General features: G+C 41.1%; 1 protein-coding gene across 8 annotated transcripts in view; it reads left to right on the top strand.

The window, feature by feature from the left end:
- SLC7A2 (solute carrier family 7 member 2) overlaps positions 1-21,512 on the top strand; it is a 74,606-nt gene that overhangs the window by 19,348 nt on the left and 33,746 nt on the right. The window contains exon 1 of one of the 8 annotated variants that reach the window (XM_050801952.1): positions 15,106-21,502. The exons of the other annotated variants lie outside the window; for them this stretch is intronic. The gene's annotated coding sequence lies outside the window, so the exon portion shown is untranslated. Of the gene's footprint in view, positions 1-15,105; positions 21,503-21,512 lie in introns of those variants that run through there. 8 annotated transcript variants of the gene reach the window in all.

The raw sequence follows: 21,512 nt of genomic DNA, 5'->3' as shown, positions 1-21,512 counted from the left end.
ATTATTCTTCACTGAACATACCTGGTCAGCACTTAAGAAAAAGATGGATGCCAAGCATCCATTGATTCAGGAAATATTTGAGTATCTGCCACGTGCCAAGCACTCCAGATATTTGGGTTATACCAGTGAGTAGAACAGTCAAGCAAATCCCTGCCTTCGTGCATTATACACTGAGGGTTTATGTTGTGGCTTAGTCCCTGTCCCCACAATCAACACTGAAGAGGACTTTGAAACAAGGGACAGAAAAGTTGCAGGGGCGGGTTTGTGCTATCAAGGCGTTAAGGTGGGAATTCTATACGAAAAGTTCAAATGATGTATTAAATATGGATCCAGTATCTCTGCTCACTTCCCTTTGCATCACTTTAAACACACATTCCTTGCGTGGATTCAGAAAATAATGTTGACTTTAACTGATTTATACTCATTTATTTCTAGGCACAAAATGAGACTAAACAAAAACTTGGCAATAGAAGGAAGAGGTTCCTGATGTTATCAGAGGTCATTTGAAATAAAATCCAGGCAAAATGAAAACACAAAAGATGTGATTTGTAGGGCCAGAAGACTTTGCTTGCTCTGAAATACGTTTTGAATTCAAGAATATGAAGAGAATCAAGAATATTAGAGATTGAGAAGCCGAGAGATGGGTTATAAGTGAACTAGATAAACTGTAAAATGCACACAAGTGTATTAGAAAATGTTATATGGTTTCAGTGAAGGCTGTGAAAATCTTCAGCTGCTTCTTGTAGGTAACCTTCTTATATTAAATTATGGGAGGTTTTTCTAGCTTAGAGGTATAAGTTTTAATGTATGTTGGAATTTTTAATACAGACTTAAGTCCTGATGCGTATCTAGTATCTTTCTTTGTCGTTAAACATTGATTTTCCTCTATTGCTTACATTTAATAACTATTACATTTTCAGTTTTAAGGCAGTAATAGTTCATGAATTTGAAAAGTTAAAATCTATTGGAGATGAAGTTTTAAAATTCTGACGTCTTTCAAATATATTTTTGGTAACATCTTGATGACCTTCAAATTTTCTTTCATCAACTGAGTATTAGAGGGTTGCCAAGAGCCTGGGAGCCGCTAGCATTGTGCGTCTCACTGCTTCTGGGTTATGCAGCATAGAAGAGAGGGCATGGAGTTTGGAGCCACACAGACCTGAGGTTCAAATCTAGCTCTGTGATTTTGAGAAGTTCCTTAACATCTCTGAGCCTTAGTTTCATCATCCAAAGATAGGATATTTCTCCCGAGGTGGTTGGGAGGGTTAAATAAAGCATATCAAGAGCCCAAGACATAATAGGAGAGCAATGATAGTCTCTATTATTAATTTTTATTTGTGTATATCAAAGTCTGGGGTACAATGGCCTTGCTTAAAAATGGAATCCCCTTTCCTTTGAATTACTTTTCCTCCCCATGTGATAGTCTCAAATATTTATTCATTTTTCTTTTCTTTTCTTTCTTTCTCTTTCTTTCTTTCTTTCTTTTCTTTCTTTCTTTTCTTTCTTTTCTTTCTTTTCTTTCTTTCTTTTCTTTCTTCCTTCCTTCCTTCCTTCCTTCCTTCCTTCCTTCCTTCCTTCCTTCCCTCCCTCCTTCCCTCCCTCCCTCCCTTCCTCCCTCCCTTCTTTCTTCCTTTCTTCCTTTCTTTTCTTTTCTTTTCTTTTCTTTCCCCCCCAACATCCAAAAGTAAAGGAAACAATATTCTGCAACTCCATCGATTCTGAGTTTCTCTTCGGTATGCTATATTCAGCTAGATGATGTCATCATCAGCTAACATTGGCTTTTCACCAAGCTGTGGTGACAAGTTTCTTTCCTTAAGGCACATTCTGGAATAGTGTTTCATCTCAGTTTAGAATGTGTACTTCATAACTGGACTATTTATTGGTAGGAACTGCCTGTGCTTCACTTTCTGGGATGTGCCAGTTAACACTTTGCTCATCAGAGCGCTCTGCTTCCTCAGCCTAGTGTTCATCATGGGAAACTTTGAGCTCTGGAAAAATGTAAACTTTATGCTTGTCTCTTTGGATGGTGCAGACTAATCAGAAGCAAAACAACACCATTAGCAAAAAACAAAGAAGTTTTGTTTTTAATTGTAGAACTTCATTACATTGCTTCTGAAATGCTAATGCATATTATATTCATTTATGGAGAGTCAGACATTCATTTTGTCTGACATTGTCCTGACATTGGTCTGTACTAGCATCTTAGTCAGCTTGAGCTGTCGTAATAAAATACCATAGACTGGGGGCTTAAACAACAGACATTTATTTTTCATTGTTCTGGAGGCTAGGAGTTGAGATTATGGTGCCAGCATGGTTGAGCTCTGGGGAGGGCTCATTTCCTGGCCTGCAGATGGCAGCCTTCTCCCTGTGTCCTCACTTGGTGGAGAGAAAACACCAGCTCCAGGCTCTTCCTCTTTTTATAAGGATGCTAATTCCATCATGGGTGCCCCACCCACATGATCTCATCTAGCCCTAATTACCTTCTAAAGGTCCTACCTCCAAATACTATCACATTACAAGTCAGAACTTCATAGGAATTTTGGGGGAACACAAACATTTAGTCTGTAACAACCAGCTAGTACTTATCCTCTTTAAGCATTGGTTTTCTGACCTACAAACTAAAGATAATAAAAGTACTTACCTCATAGGGTTGGTAGGTAATTCAGTTAGGTTAATATATGTAATACACTTAGCCTAGTTCCCAAAACCTAGTACATGCTTGATAAATGCTAGCTCTCAGTAGTAACACCAGAAGTAACTCATAACGATGGTAGTGTATTTTAGGAGCATGTCTCATTCCAGGAACTTACCAGAACTCTTCTGAAATTATAAATTGATGATTGAATTCTTTTTAAGCGAGAGTAATGAGAATCTCTATTTTCGTCCATATTTCTGTCACCATTTTCTCTTCCTAGGCTAAATGTGAGCTTCCTGTATCTGAATCCTGTTCCCTTCAGCCCTGTCCCTCCAGGTCAGCCTTCCCTGAGGCTGTGGAGTTTTGGGTTCTTCTCACTGTGACCTTGCCATATACTTAGGTGCTTGTTTCTCATTGCCTGTGGCTCCCTAGTCTTTGCTTCAAACCCTTCACACTTTTTCTCTAACTTTTCTCCATGCCATATCATCATCTCCTTCGTTTACTTCGGGCTCACTTACATAAAGAGGATGAAAGTTTCTTTGGGGCTTCTGAATAAAGGTGGCCGGGTTCCTAAATCTTAACATTCATCTTGCCAAGCAGACTTTTCTGATTACCTAAAATATTCTTTATGATCTCTCCTCCATAAAACCTTCTAGAATGATCCACGAAGAGCACCCTGCTGCTGCTGCTTTAAACCCTGAGAATGGATTCAATTTTGTTGTCTACCAGTAGACCATCTGATTGATTGAAACATCTTATTCCCCAACAGTGAGTTGAGAAAAGAAGAGTTTTCTATGAGAAAGAATTAGTGGTGATCAGAGTGAAACATACATGTTAAAGCTATATTAGTTTTGAATGCTCTTTGGTACTGATTGTAGAATTTGGGGCATTTTGAGATTTCGATAAGTGATAAAAGCGTTTTAAATCTTAAAACATAGGCTATGTGTAACCAATTACAAATATATTTCAGGGAAGAATTATTAAAGGGAGAAACTTTTTTATTGTGGCATATGTTCCAACAAAATATATTTTAAGACAGTTATCTGAAGCATAGGGGTTCATGAGAATATTTGTGTTTGTGGGTGTATATATATATATGTAATGCGCACACACATCCTTTTATAAAAAATATCATGGCTGGGTGCAGTGGCTTATGCCTGTAATCTCAGCACTTTGGGAGGCCGAGGTGGGCGGATCACCTGAGGTTGGGAATTTGATACCAGTCTGGCCAACATGGTGAAACCCCATGTATACTAAAAATACAAAAATTAGCCAAGTGTGGTAGCAGACGTCTGTAATCCCAGCCACTCAGGAAGCTGAGGCACGAGAATTGCTTGCACCTGGGAGGTGAAGGTTACAGTGAGCCAAGATGGCACCACTGCACTCCAGCCTGGGCAACAGAGTGAGACTCTGTCCTTAAAAAAAAAAAATAAAAGGGGGACTTTTCCAAACAGAAATTTACTTTCATTACAAAACAGTTTCATGGAGGAAATGGGAGATGAGAAGGACCTTGAGAGAATAAAAGGGTATGTGTAAGTAGAGATGAGCTTAAGCAGAGGATATTTTTAAATAGAGCGACTTTTTTATTTTATACTCCAGTATTGATTTGTGACTACACAAATCAATACTGAAGAAAAAAGATATTTAAGTATCTTAAAAGCAAATCAGTTCTGTTACTTGCTTTAAAGTTATTTAGGTTTTTTTTACCTACAGCTAAGATATATGTTACTGAAATGACCTTTTATAAATCTTTTTCAGGCTTAGCATTTCTTAGTTGTGATTTCATTTAAAAAGAAAACACATAGTGTCATAATGATAGTTACTCTTGCTGATTTGTTGATATTATTGATTAGGCTAATTTATATAAGGTAACTACATTTTCTTCTGCTATTTTTTTTGGTAGTCCTTGAGCCATTTTAGGATATTGCTTTCTAAAAAGAATATATTTAAAATATGAAATTGTATATTTTGATAGAGGGAGGTCAAATAAATGTTTATATTTCAAAAAAATGAAGGGAAATACTTGTAGAGCTTAGGCAATGCTTGATATACCTTGTGTTTTCCCCACAGACAAAAAAGCATGTAAATGGCCTATGTTGGTTCTTTGGAACTGATGGCAAGAGAACAGAGTGTAGGATTGTTAAGAATTTACGTCAGATTAATTTGGAAGGAGTTCCTTGATACTTAATTCTAGGCACACTGTCTCTGTCTCATTAATTTTTATACACGTCTTCGTTAAGGAATTACACTGAGGGAGTTCTGCTGTTTCATCCTCACTCATCCCTGCCTGCCATCCATCAAGTGCTTCCGGAATTCCATGCCTGGATCAGACCACCCTGTGAAGACAACCGTGGCAGGAGCCAGGTTGGGGCCAGTAGCCCCGGAGAGGGACTCCTCACAGGGAGACGTGGCGCTGGGCTGTGGCCTCTTTTCAGCTTTCCGGCAACAAGCCTCTCATTAGTATGGGGTGCTGAAGTATGCTTGGCTAAGGAGGAAATCTCAAGAGCCGAAGCCTTGAAGAAAATCCAGCTCTTGTGTCTATGCCCAGAATGATGCATTGCTAGCATACAGCCAGCTGCAAAAGGAAGAAATCAGACCCAAATGTGGAAGCAAGTTTCTTAATGCCCTTGTTTCTCTGTTTAAAGTTTTCTGTCAAGCCGCTTCCACAGGGAGCTGATACCCAGTGGCTAATGCTTAAAAATATTGTATTTGGAAAGTTCTTTTAACAAACGCTACAGAATCTTACTGAGACTGTGTCCTTAATGACTGTAGTGGCTGTCTGGCAACACAACCTCCTAGGTAAGAGGAGGAAAATGACCCAGGCTATATGCATGCATTCGTTTGTTTTCACACTGCTGATAAAGACATACCTGAGATTGGATAGTTTATTTTAAAAAAAGACGTTTAATGGACTCACAGTTCCATGTAGCTAGGGTGGCCTCACAATCATGGCAGATGGCAAAAGGCACGTCTTACAGGGTGGCAGACGAGAGAATGAGAATCAAGCAAAAGGGATATCCCCTTATAAAACCATCAGATCTCGTGAGACTTATTCCCTACCACGAGAACAGTGTGGGGGAAACTGCCCCCATGATTCAATTATCTCCCACTAGGTCCCTCCCACAACACATAGGAATTATGGGAGCTTCAATTCAAATGAGATTTGGTTGGGAACACAGCCAAACCATATCAGCTTGGCCTTACTGGTCACAAGAAGCAGGGCTGAACCTGCATCCTGGGGTTGAGTAGATTGTGCACTTGTTTGTACCACCCTGATAAGTAGCCGAGGGCAGAAACTGGGGAGGATTCTTACTACATTTTATTACATTTTCTCAGAGAATATAATAGGGGATGCTGCTTGTCTTTAACATCTGCTTCTCAGATTTAGCTGGGCATCTACAAGAGCACCTGAAATAAAGACTAGGTCCTGTGTCTCCCCTGAAGCATACTAGGGTCAAATTCTAGCCAATAGCAAGTGAGGGAAAGCATCCTTTGTGACTTTTAGGAAGTATAGTTTTAAAAAGGGCGTTGGCTGGGTACAGTGGCTCATCCCTGTAATCTCAAAACTTTGGGAAGCTGAGATATGAGGCTCACTTGAGCCCAGGAGTTTGGGACCAGCCTGGGCAACACAGTGAGACCCTATCTCTACAAAAAAATAAAAATATTAGCTGGGCAAGGAGGGTGCCCCTGTATCCTAGCTACTTGGGAGGCTGAAGTGGGAGGATTGCTTGAGCCCAAGAAGTCAAGGCTGCAGTGACCCAGGATCACACCACTGCACTCCAACCAGGGTGACAGAGGGAGACCTTGTATCAAAAAATAAAAATAAAAACCTAGATGACAGGTTGAGAGGTGTAGCAAACCACTGTGGCACACGTATACCTGTGTAACAAACCTGCATATTCCGCACATGTATCCCGGAATGTAAATAAAAAAAGAGGAAGAAAAAAAGAAAGAAAATGACCATACAGCCAAAAGTAATCTACAAATGCAGTGCAACTCCCATGAAAATACCACCATCATTCTTCACAGAACTAGAAAAAAGCAATCCTAATAGAACCAAAAAAGAGCTCACATAGCCAAAGCAAGACTAAGCAAAAAGAACAAATCTGGAGGCATCACATTACCTGATTTCAAACTATACTGTAAGGCCATGGTCAGCAAAACAGCATGGTGCTGGTATAAGAATAGCACACAGACCAGTGGAACAGAATAGAGAACCTAGAAATAAACCCAAATACTTACAGCCAACTGAACTTCAACAAAGTAAACATGGCATAAAGTGGGGGAAAGAACACCCTTTTCAACAAATGTTGCTGGGATAATTGGCTAGCTACATGTAGAAGAGTGAAACTGGATCCTCATCTCTCACCTTATACAAAAATCAGCTCAAGATGGATCAAAGACTTAAATCTAAGACCTGAAACCATAAAAATTCTAAAAGATAACATTGGAGAAACCCTTCTAGACATTGGCTTAGGCAAAGACTTCGTGACCAACAACTCAAAAGCAAATGCAACAAAAAGATAACTAGATGGACTTGATTAAACTAAAAAGCTTCTCCACAGCAAAAGAAATAATCAGCAGAATTAACAGACAACCCATAGAGTGGGAGAAAATTTTCACAGTCTATACATCCGATGAAGGACTAATATCCAGAATCTACAAAGAACTCAAAGAAATCAGCAAGAAGAAAACAAATGATCTAATCAAAAAGTAGGCTAAGGACATGAATAGACAATTCTCAAGAAGATAAAATTCTCAGAAGATAAAATAATGGCCAACAAGCATATGGAAAAATGTTCAACATCATTAATTATCAGGGAAATGCAAATCAAAACCATCATGCAACACCACTTCACTCCTGCAAGAATGGCCATAATCAAGAAATCAGAAAAGAATAGATGTTGGCATGGATGCAGTAAAAGGGGAATACTTTTACACTGTTGGTGGGAATGTAAACTAGTACAACCACTATGGAAAACAGTGTGGAGATTCCTTAAAGAATTAAAAGTAGATCTACCATTTGATCCAGTAATCCCACTACTATGTATCTACCAAAGGAAAAAGAAGTCATTATGTGAAAAAGATACTTGCACATGCATATTTATAGTAGCACAATTTGCAATTGCAAAAATATGGAATCAGCCCAAAAATCCCATCAAGTGGAGAAAGAAAATGTGAGATACACACACACACACACACACACACACACCCCCACGCACACCATGGAATACTACTCAGCCATAAACAGGAATGAAATAATGGTATTTGCAGCAACCTGGATGGAATTGGATACTGTCATTCTAAGTGAAGTAATTCAGGAATGGAAACCCAGATGTTCTCAGTCACATGTGGGAGCTAAGCTATGAGGACACAAAGGCATAAGAATGATACATTGGATTTTGGAGAATCAGAGGAAATGGTGGGGGGTGGCGAGGGATAAAATACTACACACTGGGTACAGGGTACACTACTTGGGTGTTGCGTGCACCAACTTCTCAGAAATCACCGCTGAAGAACTTATGTGTTTATATACATAGTTGTGACTTCTGCATCTAATCCTGATATTTTTTTTTAGCTTGTTTGTAGCAGGGATTAAAATACAGAGCCACGGTATGCAATCAGGAACAAGTTCTTAGCATACTTGATGAATTTCCCTGTGCTCACTTGCTGCTTATAGTGATAGCACTTTAACTTTTGGAAGTGGAGAAATTACCAAAAATTATTGACTGGGGCAAGGGTCAGGGATGACTCAGAGCTCAGCTCTCTCCCTGCGTCTAGACAAAGTTGCAATCTAACACAGAACCATTTTTCCACATATTTCCCCCATTCTCTACATCACATCCTATCTAGTGAAAGGATCCTTTCAGCCCACCAGATTAGTTTGCCTTGACTTTTTAACTTGAATAATGGGTTTCTTTCTGGTGTCTTAGAGATGTTGGGCTCTTCTTCTCCCTCATTAGAAGGCTTATCTTCATTATGGTTATTTCTCTACTTGAAGAAAATAGAGTGTTTAGAAGTCTTAGTTTTTAAAAAGGGGTTAACTGTGATCAGATGGATATGCTAATTTGCTTGTCTGTCGTAACCATTTCACTATGTATATTAAAACATCATGATGTAGACCTTAAATATAATGCAATAAGAAACAAACAAACTCTAGAATCGAAAGTGGCCAAAAATCATAGTTGCAATTATTACTATTTGTTGTATTTTCTTTTTATTTCTCAACAAGTTATCTTTGCATTCACAGCAAGATGTCCTAGAAAAAGGACACTATACAGATATGGGTTTGGGTGTCTGAACAGTAGGAGTGGCGAGTCCTGAGGGAGGCACAGGTGATAATCCGGGAGGATTTGTTTGCTAGGGTTTTAATTTGACAATGAACTGGTTACTTTTAAATTATCATGGTAGAATCCTACGTGCCTTGACAGTGATTGGCTATGTATGAGTTTGCACTCAAGGCACATTGAGCAACTGGATGGTGCTAGAGAGGTAGATGATGAAATACTGTTTTGTTGCTTGCAAACCAGCACATTCCTGCAAGCTGGATTTGTTGAAACCTTCCTGTGAAAGATTCTTAAACAAACTTGGTCATTGTTGATGTAAGATAAATGAAATACAGAGGCTGAATACTGAGAGTTTGGGAAGTTCAAAAAATTTACACAAGCTTTACTTTTTGGTAATATTCATAGAATGTTTGTCTTTTGATGATGGGGAAGTAATTTGCATATACCTTAGAACATTCCCTCATGACTAGCTAGTAGACTCAATCTCAATACCTTAGATTTTTAAAAAGCAGATTTCTAAATACCCAGAGAAAATATGAAGATATTTCTGTAACCCTAAAAGGTGATACTTTTTGGCAAGAAGAAAAGACAAATACAATCAAAATCCTAATCTGATAATGAAAGCTTAGAGTTACGAACAAGAGGGGCGGATACCAGAATGTTTCATTGTAGCTGCCATGGGAATTCGTTTGAGGGATTCAGATTTAAAAGGTGGAAGAATAAAGTAAAAAGTATGGGTTTGTGAAAAATGGCAAAGAAATGTTTGATTGGAAGCTTGCGAAATAGGACGGCAAACAAGAAAGGAGAAGCCTGGTGTGGTGGCAGCAGAGGCAGAGCTCCCAAATCTCTGTTTTGCTTTTGTCTTTACAAGAAGAGGGGACACCTGACTAGGAGAACAAGACAAATGATGGAACGGGAACCTGAAGCCCGAGTTGGTGAGAGAGAACCTCACTGTTAAAACTAGTTCACAATTTCAGATCTGAATGAATTATATCTCATGATGTTGGAAGAATTTTTAGATGTGTGTGTGGAGTGAATAGAGATCATCTTGGAGATGCCCTGAAGTATGAGAAAGAGACAAGAAGAAAGGAAAGAGGCAGTTACCCTTATTTTCAGACTGGAAGCCAATGTAGATGCTGGAAACCATGAATCAGGGAGCTGAAGACCATCCACCAGAAACAATTTAGCAGTGTGTGGTATCTAGTTGGAAAAGGGGTAGCTGATCTCCAGAAAGCATCATGAGTTCACTAAGAACATGTTACGCCTAACGAACTGCATGCCCTCTTTCTCCACGGTTATTGTACTGGTGAGTTTGGAAAGTTTAAACATAACGTATTAGGATTTCAGCAAAGCACTTAATATATTGTGATAACCGTGGGATAAGTTGGAGAGAAATGCGGATTTCTAGTTGCTTGCATGATATATCCAGAGTGTTGATCAATGGGTCAATATCAACCTGAAGGGACATCTTGGTGGCATGCCATGATACTCTGTCCTTGGCTCTGTCAGGTTTAACTTTTTAAAATCATTCATTTGGATTAGCATAGAAGACCTGCTTTTTAAATTTGCAGTGACACACAGTTAGGTAGGGTACTTAATGCATGATTGACAGACTTGGGTTATAATATGACGTCAAATAATATGAAACTTGCAATGCTGAATTTAGGTTTTAAAATAATCAGTGAAACAAAATGGAACCAAGAGGACCACACGATATAGAAATATTTGAGAAAAAAGACCTGAGGGTTTTAGTTGACTACAGACCAAATATGAATCATTCACTCCCTCATTCATTCATTGGACAAATGTTTACTCCTATCCATGTTTCAGTCACTGGGAAAACACTGGGGATGCGACAGATGAATAAATATAGACCTTGATTTCAAAAAACGAATAGTCTAAAGGAATATATTAATTTCTTAGGGTTACCATTCAAAGGTACCACAAACTGGGTAGCTTAAAATAACAAATAGTTTGTCTTACAGTTCTGGAAGCTTGAAGTCCAAACTCAAGGTGGCAGCTGGACTGTCTGTGCTCCTTCTGAAACCCGCAGGGGAAGGTCCTTCCTTGCCTCTTCTAGCTTCTGGTCGTGGCCATTCATCTTTGGCGTAACTTGGCTCACAGCTGCGTCACTGTAATTTCTGCCTCTGTCATCACATGGCATTCTTCGTGTGTTTCACGTGGCATTTTCCTCTTCTTATAAGGACACCCCAGTCTTATTGGATTAGTGACTTAACTTGATAACGCCTGCAAAGACCCTGTTTCCCAGGAAGGTCACCAAATAAAGTACCAGGTTTTAGGACTTCAGCGTGTCTTTCTGGATGGAGGACACAGTTCAATCCATAACAAGGAGTAAAATCTATCTTTATCCAAGTAGTTGACTAATTAGGATTTTTTTTAAGTAACGTAAAAATACAGAGTGCTGTGAGAACAGGGTGACCTCATTTAGCTCAAGGGAGTATCAGGGGTGATTGGGAGCTATCCAGGCGGAGAGGAGAAGGAGTAACTTTCCAGGAAGAAGAAACAATGTGCAGAAAGCACTGGGGCAGTCAGAGGCTTCGTGTTCTGAGGAAGTTAAAGGAGCCCAGGACAGCTCAAGTGGAGGAGGAGGAAGCAGAAGACAGCGGAGGAGATGGCGAGGAGCAGGCCCAGCACAGCTCCGTACACTGTCGAAGTGGTTTTTGAGAACAAAGCAGAAAGAATGAATAGAAGTAGACAAAATGGAGGGCTATCGTAAGCTAATCGGGCTCTATATTTGCTTCCCTACATATGGAACCTTTTGTGTTCTTGAGAGGGTCATATTTTAAGCTAATGATTGTTTTTCAGTGTGGCCATTACACTTTTTTTGTTTATTTGTTTTTTTAGAGATAGGGTCTCATTCTGTTGCCCAGGCTGGAGTGCAGTGGCATGATTATGGCTCACTGCAGCCTCTACCCCCTGGACTCAAGGGGTCCTCCCACTTGAGCCTCCCCACAGGGAGCTGGCACTATAGGTGCGCATCACCATGTCTGGCTAATTTTGGTAATTTTTGTAGAAACAGGGTTTTGCTCTGTCGTTCAGGCTGGTCTGGAACTTCTGGGGCAGTCAAAGGCTTAGAGTTCTGAGGAAGTTAACTTTGTCTGCCTCCGCCTCCCCAAGTGCTTGGATTACAGGTCTGAGCCACTGCCCCCTGGCCTGGTCATTACACTTTGAATTAATATATTTATATGAGGGGAGAGAAATCTTGGGATGGTAGCTATTTGGAATTACTTGAAGGAGAAGACTTTTCTTTATTTGTTCTTAGGGCAGAGTTAGACTAATGGGTAAGATTATAGGAGGAGAGCTCCATGAAATAGAAGCATTGAGAGCTGCATAAGGAGAAGACAGGATGTCCTTGAAGCTCGGGACCCTCTGGGCCCATACAACATGGCCGCCTGTCAGGGATGAAAGGAATTCTGAAGTGAAAATGAGAGGGGACCGGTTTCCTCTAGGGTCCCCACAAAAAGCATCCACTGGACTTTCAAATGTGATACTAAGATTTCTAAAATATATTTACATGTACTTTATAGTAAAAAGTTAAGAGCATTGTAAAGGCTTTAACATTAAATGTCACTGGAGGATTGTTAAATAATTGAAATTCATTTAAAAACCTTTGCAGAAGTATTTAGACACTTCTGCTGGGCTCTGTTCAGTAGCGCTGGTTTTCCTTACACTCGGCCGCACTTGCAGTAATTGTCCTTAACCGCACGTCTTGTGTACGGACCACCATCTTTTCCCTTTTCTTAATGTTCTCTCTGCTGCCCTTAGTTGACTTGTTCTATCAAGCTCATTTTTAGGGCTCAATTGCCAGTCATTTACGGCCAGCTAAATCAATCCTATTTAGAAGTGATGGTATATAAATGTGTACTTTCAGGTTTTCACCAGACAAGCAGTTTTCCCTTCATTGGGGGTGAGGCGAGCAAGAGGACACATTGTATAAGCAAGTGTCAGTCCTACTCAAGTGCCATGGGACTCGGTCTCCCCAGAGGGACATTTCCTTTGTTTTTGTTTTTGGTGGTTGCTGTTTGTTTTTTTTTTTTTTGAGAGAGGGAGTCTCACTCTGTCGCCCAGGCTGGAGTGCAGTGACGTGATCTCTGCCCACTCCACCTCCCGGGTTCAAGTGATTCTCCCGCCTCAGCCTCTCGATTAGCTGGGATTATATGCGCCCGCCACCATGCCCGGCTAATTTTTGTATTTTTAGTAACGATGGCGCTTCACCGTGTTAGCCAAGCTGGTCTTGAACTCCTGACCTCGAGTGATCCGCCTGCCTTGGCCTTCCAGCGTGCTGGGATTACAGGTGTGAGTCACCGCGCCTGGCCTAGAGGGACATTTTCAAAGAAGCTGCGGAAAGTCCCTTGAAAAGGAGTTTCAACCTTCCTTTGTGTTAGGTTGGTGGGTGCAGAAGTAATTGCTGTTTTGCCATTAAAAGCAGTAGCAAAAACCATGATTACTTTTGCACCAACCTAATACCTCTTGAAGGATACCCCATTTGCATTCAACACCAGCACTTCTCTATACCCCCTTCTCTCTCCTGCCGGCTTCTCTTGGCAGGTGGATGAGCGGGAGGTTCTCATTTTTGAGGCTGCTGGCTTTTTCCCTGCCTCCCACCGCGTGTTACATAAATCAGCTTAGTTTCTTAACTTTAATTTTCTACATTTCCCAACCCACCCCTGCCGCTTCTTTGAGTCAGAAGGAAAGCTCAGGAGCTGCAGAGGACAAGAAAGAACCTTCTTGCTGTGTCCATGCAGTAGCTCAGACGGCCTGGGAGCCGGGACAGAGGGAGAGGGCAAGGGGGCTAGGTGGGGGCAGCTGGATACACGCAGTTCAGTCAAAACATTTTCACCTTTGCGTGGACCAGAAGGCTCATGTGCTATGGGTAGTAGGAGGACAAACTGGGCTACAGTACTCGTTGGAGAATAGCACCATGCAGGGCTAGAAGGCTGGGCTGGGGGGATGGTTTGGAAACCAACTAACTTGCTGAAGTTAGTTGGCAGAGGACAAATTAGATACAAGTGTGAGTAAATAGATTTTTTCTTTTTTTTGAGACAGAGTCTCTCTCTGATGTCCAGGCTAGCGTGTGGTGGCGCAATCTCGACTCACTGCAACCTGTGTCTCCTAGGTTCATGCGTTTCTCCTGCCTCAGCCTCTTGAATAGCTGGGACTACAGGCACATGCCACCATGCCCGGCTAACTTTTGGACTTTTAGTAGAGATGGGTTTCGGCATGTTGGTCAGGCTGGTCTTGAACTCCTGACCTCAGGCGATCCTCCCTCCTTGGCCTCCCAAAGTGCTGGGATTACAGGCGTGAGCTACTGCACCCAGCAAGTAAATAGATTCAAAGCCTTCAAACTGAAATCTCATTCTTTATATAATATTTAAATTTAATAAGAATTAATTGTTATTTTAAAGTATGCTGATATTTCTAAATATTTCTAAGCATATTTAAAATGAAGGAAGCCAAATTCATTTACAAATCTCCATACAGTGTGGCTTCAAATATTTGCCTCCTCTTCTGGGTGCCATTGAAAGTCAGGGCTGGGAAATAACAGGGCTGGTTTCCTGGAAATGGTGTATTTCAGAGCCTAAGATAGGCTCGCTCGCTCTGTCTCTGCATCTTAGTGCTGAAAACCCTGAAGGGCAGATGAAACTGCTCTTTATAAAGCAGCAGCAAGAGTGGGGAGGAAGGGAGTTTGTCTCTTTTCTTAGAGTCTTCTTCTTTGAAAATACTGCAGCTGTACAATGGCCGTATATTGTATGTAATACAAGGCCACTATAAAGGTTTTAGAGGACGGAAAAGTTATAGTTTAAGTTTTGTCTTGGGGTAACAAAAGATTAAAAATTTGTGCTGTTAAAAAGAAGTTTGAGAAAGTCCGTGTACGATATACGTGTATATGGATGTATTTTTAAATTTTTTGCTTAGATTGCAGGGCTTGCAATGGTTTTTATGAATTATATTCCTTGTAAAACCTACTTTTCACACTTTATTTGAATATTTTAAAATTCCTATATGATCAATGATTCCAAAATAGTTTTTATATTTATGAGATGGTTTGAATTTTAAATTTTATAGTAATTAAGCTATTATTAATCAGAATTAAAAATCAAAATACATGTTTCCAGGAATTTCTGATTAAGACTTTATAGACTAATATGATTATTTAAAGGGTTTTTTTTTTTTCCGTTTAGCAGGGAAATAACTATAGTTGCTGTTAAGTATTTATGCAAAAATTCAAGATCTTTTTCCAAGGAAGGAATTGTTTCAAATAAAGTAACAGAGAGGAAAATTTGGACTTCTAATTGAGCTTAAGAAGTGAATGATTAAATAAATTATCAAAATTTCAAAATGAGTCTTAAAGATTATGGATATTTCTTAGTTAATAAAAAAATGTGGCCGGGGACAGTGGCTCACGCCTATAATCCTAGCACTTTGGGAGGCTGAAGTGGGCGGATCACCTGAGGTCAGGAGTTCGAGATCAGCCTGGCCAACATGGTAAAACCCCATCTCTACTAAAAAAACTACAAAAATTAGCCTGGCATGGAGGTGGGCACCTGTTATCCCAGCTACTGGGGAGGCTGAGGTAGAATCACTTGAACCCAGGAGGCGGAGGTTGGAATGAGCTGAGATCACGCCGCTGCACTCCAGGTTAGGCAACAGAGTAAGACTCCATCTCAGAAACAAACAACAACAAACACACACGCGTGCGCACACACACACACACACACACAGAAAAAAACCCAGCAATTCTAGAGTGGAATCATGGCTGAAGAATCAGATTAGTCATGGCTTTCCCCAGGAAAGCGTCCCTGCTGCTCCCTGACCCCAATCCCAGTGTGAGCATGGAGCCCCTCCTCTGTGTCCCCAGTAGTACCCTGGATTTCCTTTACCCACAGACATCTAGCTTTACGGTAATGGCCAGTTTACTTTAGTACCTGTATCCCCTTGCCTCCTGGAATTTTGTTTGGAAATTGCATTTAGATTATTTTTTTTCTTTTTTTGAAATGTCTAAGGCTTGATCTTTTAGAGAAACTGACAGTTTGTTGAACAGTTGATAAGTTGAATTCAGTCTACGCAGTAATATAAAATTTAAAGCAAAGTCTGGAGAAAACTTAATTGGAGAAATTGTTTACATTTATGGCATATTAATAAGTAGAACAGAAATGCGATAAGCATATCAGTCTTCAGTTTTAAGGACCACATTCCTTCCAGTTGTTTTAATGTTTTAAATTGTTCTTGGTTTGCATGTTCTAGATAGAAATTTTAGAGGCTCTGAATCATGAAAAACCAGCACCCTTTTCATTGCTTTCTCTGAGCACACAATGGGAGTATTTTATTCAGATTTATTTGAAGCCAGTATGAACTTGCAAACTTCTCTGAGCCAATAGCAGCATTTCAACAGTCTATCGAGAAGCTAACGATAAAAATCTATGCTCATGCGTTGTTGCTGTGTTTTAAGAAGAACCAAATCAGAATGTGTTTTTCAAAATTCAAAATATAGTTTCAAAAGTGACCATTTTATTTCAATAAATGACTTTTCCGCAAAACCGTAAATCCCAACACAGTATCCCTCTAAATTTCTTGAACTTGAAGTAAAAATGAATGTGAAATCTGGTTAAATTCCATTTCTGCCACAGTTGAAGGAATTTTGCCTAGCATTGAGACAAAAGTGGTTGAATTCTAACAATTAATTAAATTAGGTAACTTTTACGGGGTGGGTGCAGGGTGGTGATTTGAAAGGGATGCACTTTGGCTCTGTTTGGAAAGAGAATAATTAGAGGAAACCAGTGTTCTAAAGTATTTCTCAGCTCTTGGCTTTTAGACAAAAAGCTTTCTTATACTCCACTACCCTCCTGGTCCGTGCACATACTTCTGGTATCTTTGATCTGAAAGTCAGCTACTAATCCAGAGAAAAGTGAAGCTCGCTTCCCAAACACAGGCTATTTATTTAATTTTTAGTTCCAGAGTATATGGGCAGGATGGGCAGGTTTGTTCCGTATGTAAACGTGTGTCATGGTGGTTTGCTGCACCTACTAACCCATCACCTAGGTATTAAGTCCCACATACATCAGCTGTTTATCCTGATGTTCTCCCTCCCCTCACACCACCCCCTGACAGGCCCCAGTGTGTGTTGTTCCCCTCCCTGTGTCCATGTGTTCCCATTGCTCAGCTCCCACTTATAAGTGAAAACATGTGCTGTTTGATTTTCTGTTCCTGCATTATTTTGCTGAGGATCATGGCTTCCAGCTTCATCCGTGTCCCTGCAAAGGACATGATCGCGTTCCTTTTGATGGCTGCATAGTATTCCATAGTGTATATATACCACATTTTCTTTATCCAGTCTATTATTGATGGGCGCAGGCTATTTAAAAAGGGCAGCAGGAACATGGTTCCATCCAGGTCTTCAGGATTTCCTTGGCATCCTTGAGTTATCTCTAATTTATGTGGACAGTGGATTCAAAGTGGAATTAAGGTAATATTGAGTGGTTTGCTTTTTAAACAACAGTTGTGCTCATCTTCTTAAACAGTTTCTCTGGGAAGTGGTTACCCGTTTGTAAGGATGAGCAGTTCGGACCTCTGTCATCACCGCAGATAACTACCCTGAAATTCAACAGCATTTAGCGGAGGATCACTGAATTGTGGCAAGATTTGATGGTCAGTGTCAAAGACTTAGAGATTGAATCTTCAGTAAGCTAGAAAACCCACTCACGTAAACTCACTCATTTACTTTGTTCCATGAAAATATGCCGAATATTTCTCTGTTTGGAATTCTGACAATTCAGGGAGCTCGATGTGGAAATTTTAGCTGTATTCTAGAGGCATATATTTAAAGTCTGTATGTGTTTGCTTTTTCAGTTTTAGAACAGGCATGCAAGCTTCAAATGGAAAAAAAAAAAAAACAAAACAAAGAGAAAACAGAACCCTCCTTGCACAGAGTTATACTGAAGTCAATCTGACATAATTTGTTGATTCTCTGTTATCTGTAAACTATATGACATGTAAAGTTAACGTTTTAACTTCAGAGTGAAATAGGAGCTCAATAGTCTTATCACCCAGCTTACAAATCCATGTGTCCCTTCCCACTCATCCTCTTCCTTGACTCTCAAGGTGGAAAAGCTAAGCTCTGTTGTCCACCCGTATCTCTTCACCCTACTGCCCTTCCCCTAGAGCAGCTCAGAGTTCCTTGTGCCTAGATTATTCCAGTAGCCTGTTTAGCTTTTTCCTTATCTCCTGTCTTGATCTTTCTCATCCCCTGTTTATAATAACAGTCAGAATGATGTTTCTCAAATTCTACGTCAGGCTTAAAAGTTCTCAGTGATTTCCTACTGCCCCCAGGGTCAACTTCAAGCTCCTTGCACAGCCTAGGGACCCTCCTGCTTAGCTCTGCTTACCTCTGGCTTCCCCATCCCTAAGCTCTATGTGGAGCTTTACTCTTGCCGGGAACTCTGCTTAGAACACTTGTATCCCCACCACCCCCTCCCGCCCTCCTTCTCACTGAGCTTTTAGATGCCTAAATTTAACTCATCCAAACATAGCTGTCTCCAGGAAGGCCTCTCTAACTACCTGAATCCCTGTCACAGTCAGAGTTAGGAGCCCTTGCAGTGCTTTGCCTCCCGTATGCACAAGCATAGCTGTCTCATATTGCAATGGCCATCATGTGTGTGCCTGTGCAACTGCGGGTGGCACGAGGGAAGAATTGGGGCAGCCTATTTATGGTTGTTTCAGGGCCTGATAGGGTGCCTCAAGTATTTGGGGTAACGAATAAAGTAGTGGAAGTATTTATAAGAAATTTACATTTTTGGCCGGGCACGGTGGCTCATGCCTGTAATCCCAGCACTTTGGAAGGCCAAGACAGGTGGATCACTTGAGGTAGGGAGTTCGAAACCAGCCTGGCCAACATGATGAAACCCTGTCTCTGCTAAAATACAAAAATTAGCTGAGTGTGGTGGCGGGTGCTGTAGTCCCAGCTACTTGGGAGGCTGAGGCAGGAGAATCGCTTGAACTCGGGAGGCAGAGATGGCAGTGAGCCGAGATCACGCCACTGTGCTGCAGCCTGGGTGAAAGAGGGAGACTCCATCTCAAAAAAATTTTTTTTTTTTTACATTTTTTAACAAAAGATAACCCACTAACATTCAAGTCTTAAGTGTTGTAGAGACTTCTGTGATTGAGGAATTTTAAAAAACCTTCTCCAATATGGTAAAATATTCCCAGTGCTTCCCTTGATATGCTTTCCTCCATTAGGTGAATTATCGCTCTGCCACTAGCTTACTTCTATAATTCATTGGCCAAAAAAAAAAAAAAAAAAAAAAAAATTTAAATGTTTTTAATAAGTACTATAGAGCCCTTGTTTCCTATTCCTGGGGCCTTAACTAGCTCTTACCTCCTTCTCATTCCAATAGTGGGCATTGGGAGAAATGGCGTTACCGATAATCCAGATTGGTTGTGTGTATATCTAAAAAGAAAAGATTTTCTGGCCGGGTGCAGTGGCTCACGCTTGTAACCCCAGCACATTGGGAGGCCAAGGAAGGAGGATCACTTGAGGTCAGGAGTTCGAGATCAGCCTGGCCAACATGGCGAAAACCTGTCTCTACCAAAAATACAAAAAAAAAAAAAAAAAAAAAAATAGCTGGGTGTGGTGGTGGGTGCCTGTAACTACTTGGGAGGCTGAGGCAGGAGAATCACTTGAACCCGGGAGGCGGAGGTTGCAGTGAGCCAAGATTGTACCACTGCACTCTAGCCTGCGCCCCCTCCCCCGCCCCCCGCAAAAAAAAAAAAAAAAAAAAAGAAAAAAATTCTACCTTATGTCAAGCTATTTTTTTCAAGGAGAGAGTACATAAATCTGTGGGTAAAGGGCAGAACTAATGCAGGTTAAACACTTTAAGTACCGTATTGGAAAGTGAACAAATTTGAGTTATTCTACCATGGAAACCACCTTTTGGAAAGAAGAGGAATTCTCAGGAAATGTAGCAGAAATGGCCGAAGGTAGCAGATTGGAAGAGTTGACAGTGGGAGTAGAGTGGGGTGAAGCAGGCTCACTTAGTACCATCTTGACCTTCGCCAGTAGCTTCTGGTTTCAAGGAACAGAGACCACTCTAAATAGCTGAAGTGCACAGGAGGTGTGTCCAAACCATGTCAGGGAATCTCGCACACACAGCATTAGAAGCGCAGCAAGGCCCGGGGGGACAGAGAAGCTCCCCAGGCTCGTCTTTCCCTGCCTCCCTGCTGGGGCAGCTGCCTTTCCCAACTCTGCCCTACTCTGAATGACCATGGTATGGCTTATTGTATTTATTTATTTGTTTTCAGATGGAGTCTCGCTCTGTCACCCAGGCTGGAGTGCAGTGGCACGGTTCTCACTGCAACCTCTGCCTCCCGGGTTCAAGCAATTCTTCTGCCTCAGCCTCCCGAGTAGCTGGGACTACAGGCACGCAATACCATGCCTGGCTAATTTTTGTATTTTTAGTAGAGATGGGGTTTCACCATATTGGTCAGGCTGATCTCAAACTCCTGACCTCAAGTGCTCCTCAAGCCTCCCAAAGTGCTGGGATTACAGGCATGAACCGCTGTGCCCAGTCCCCTCTGTGTGGCTTCTACTGCCAGCTTGTGGGTTTCTGCACCTTGTCAAGCTGGTCTCCAGTGTGTGTGACTTCAGCCTGCACTGGACCATTTGACCAACTCGGTTATTTTGTGCTTAAGAGCTTTAAGAACATCTAATTGAGCATTCCCAGCCTTTGACTGTTTAACCCTGAGTCAGGTGTCTCTCTGGTCCAGTGATCTGTGGCTTGGGGGTGTGAAGACAGTGCTATGGGGAGTGTAGGAGGCAGTGGTGGAATCCCAGGTAAGGTAAAAAATTAAGGAAAGGGCCATTCCTCATGTTTGCCATGGCACATAGAAGGTGACAGGTCCTAGCAGCTTGGGGAGAGGGAACAGGTTGTACCCACTGGCAGTCAGAGTGACATACTAGCCAAAGATTGCTGAAGACTTTGTGGGCATGGGCATCCGCCTGGTGCCCAAGCCTGCCACCGAGCTCTGGTCGGGAATGCAGAGTGCTGACTGGGCAGGGACTCCGGTTACCAAGGTGCCAAGGGCTTTGCCTTCTTCGGTTTTTGCTGCTTCTGTTCCCCAAGCCTAAACACAAAAGTTGGATGCTTCATTTAATTTTTTTTTCTGCATCTCTTTGAGCTAACTACGTATGCCTTATTCCCACTGTAATGTTGCTTTTACTAAAGTGAAATGGAGTCACATATTTGGAAGCACCAGCTGTCTTTACATAGACTTCCCAGAATTCTCTATCAGCCCTTTATTTGTTGAATGTCTTTAGGAAAAATGCTTGCCTGTGTCTGGATTCTATATCAGAAAATTTGAAATAATATGTTTTTAGTCTAACTTCCTGGCAGTACTGATTTGGTATAAAAGGGGAGAAAATATCAATGTTATTACTACAGTGGTTGTAACTTTGTAGTGGCTTCAGTTGCGTTTTTCGTTTTTACCTATGTCTACACTCGCATGCACTTCTCTGGAGAAAACCCTGGAGGAAGAAATGGTTCAGAAAACTTGATTTGGAGAAAAGGTAAGTTTTA

Source organism: Macaca thibetana, chromosome 8 (assembly GCF_024542745.1).
Source record: "Macaca thibetana thibetana isolate TM-01 chromosome 8, ASM2454274v1, whole genome shotgun sequence".
In the NCBI taxonomy this organism is placed as follows: Eukaryota; Metazoa; Chordata; class Mammalia; order Primates; family Cercopithecidae; genus Macaca; species Macaca thibetana.
This window is presented reverse-complemented; position numbering and strand designations above follow the sequence as displayed.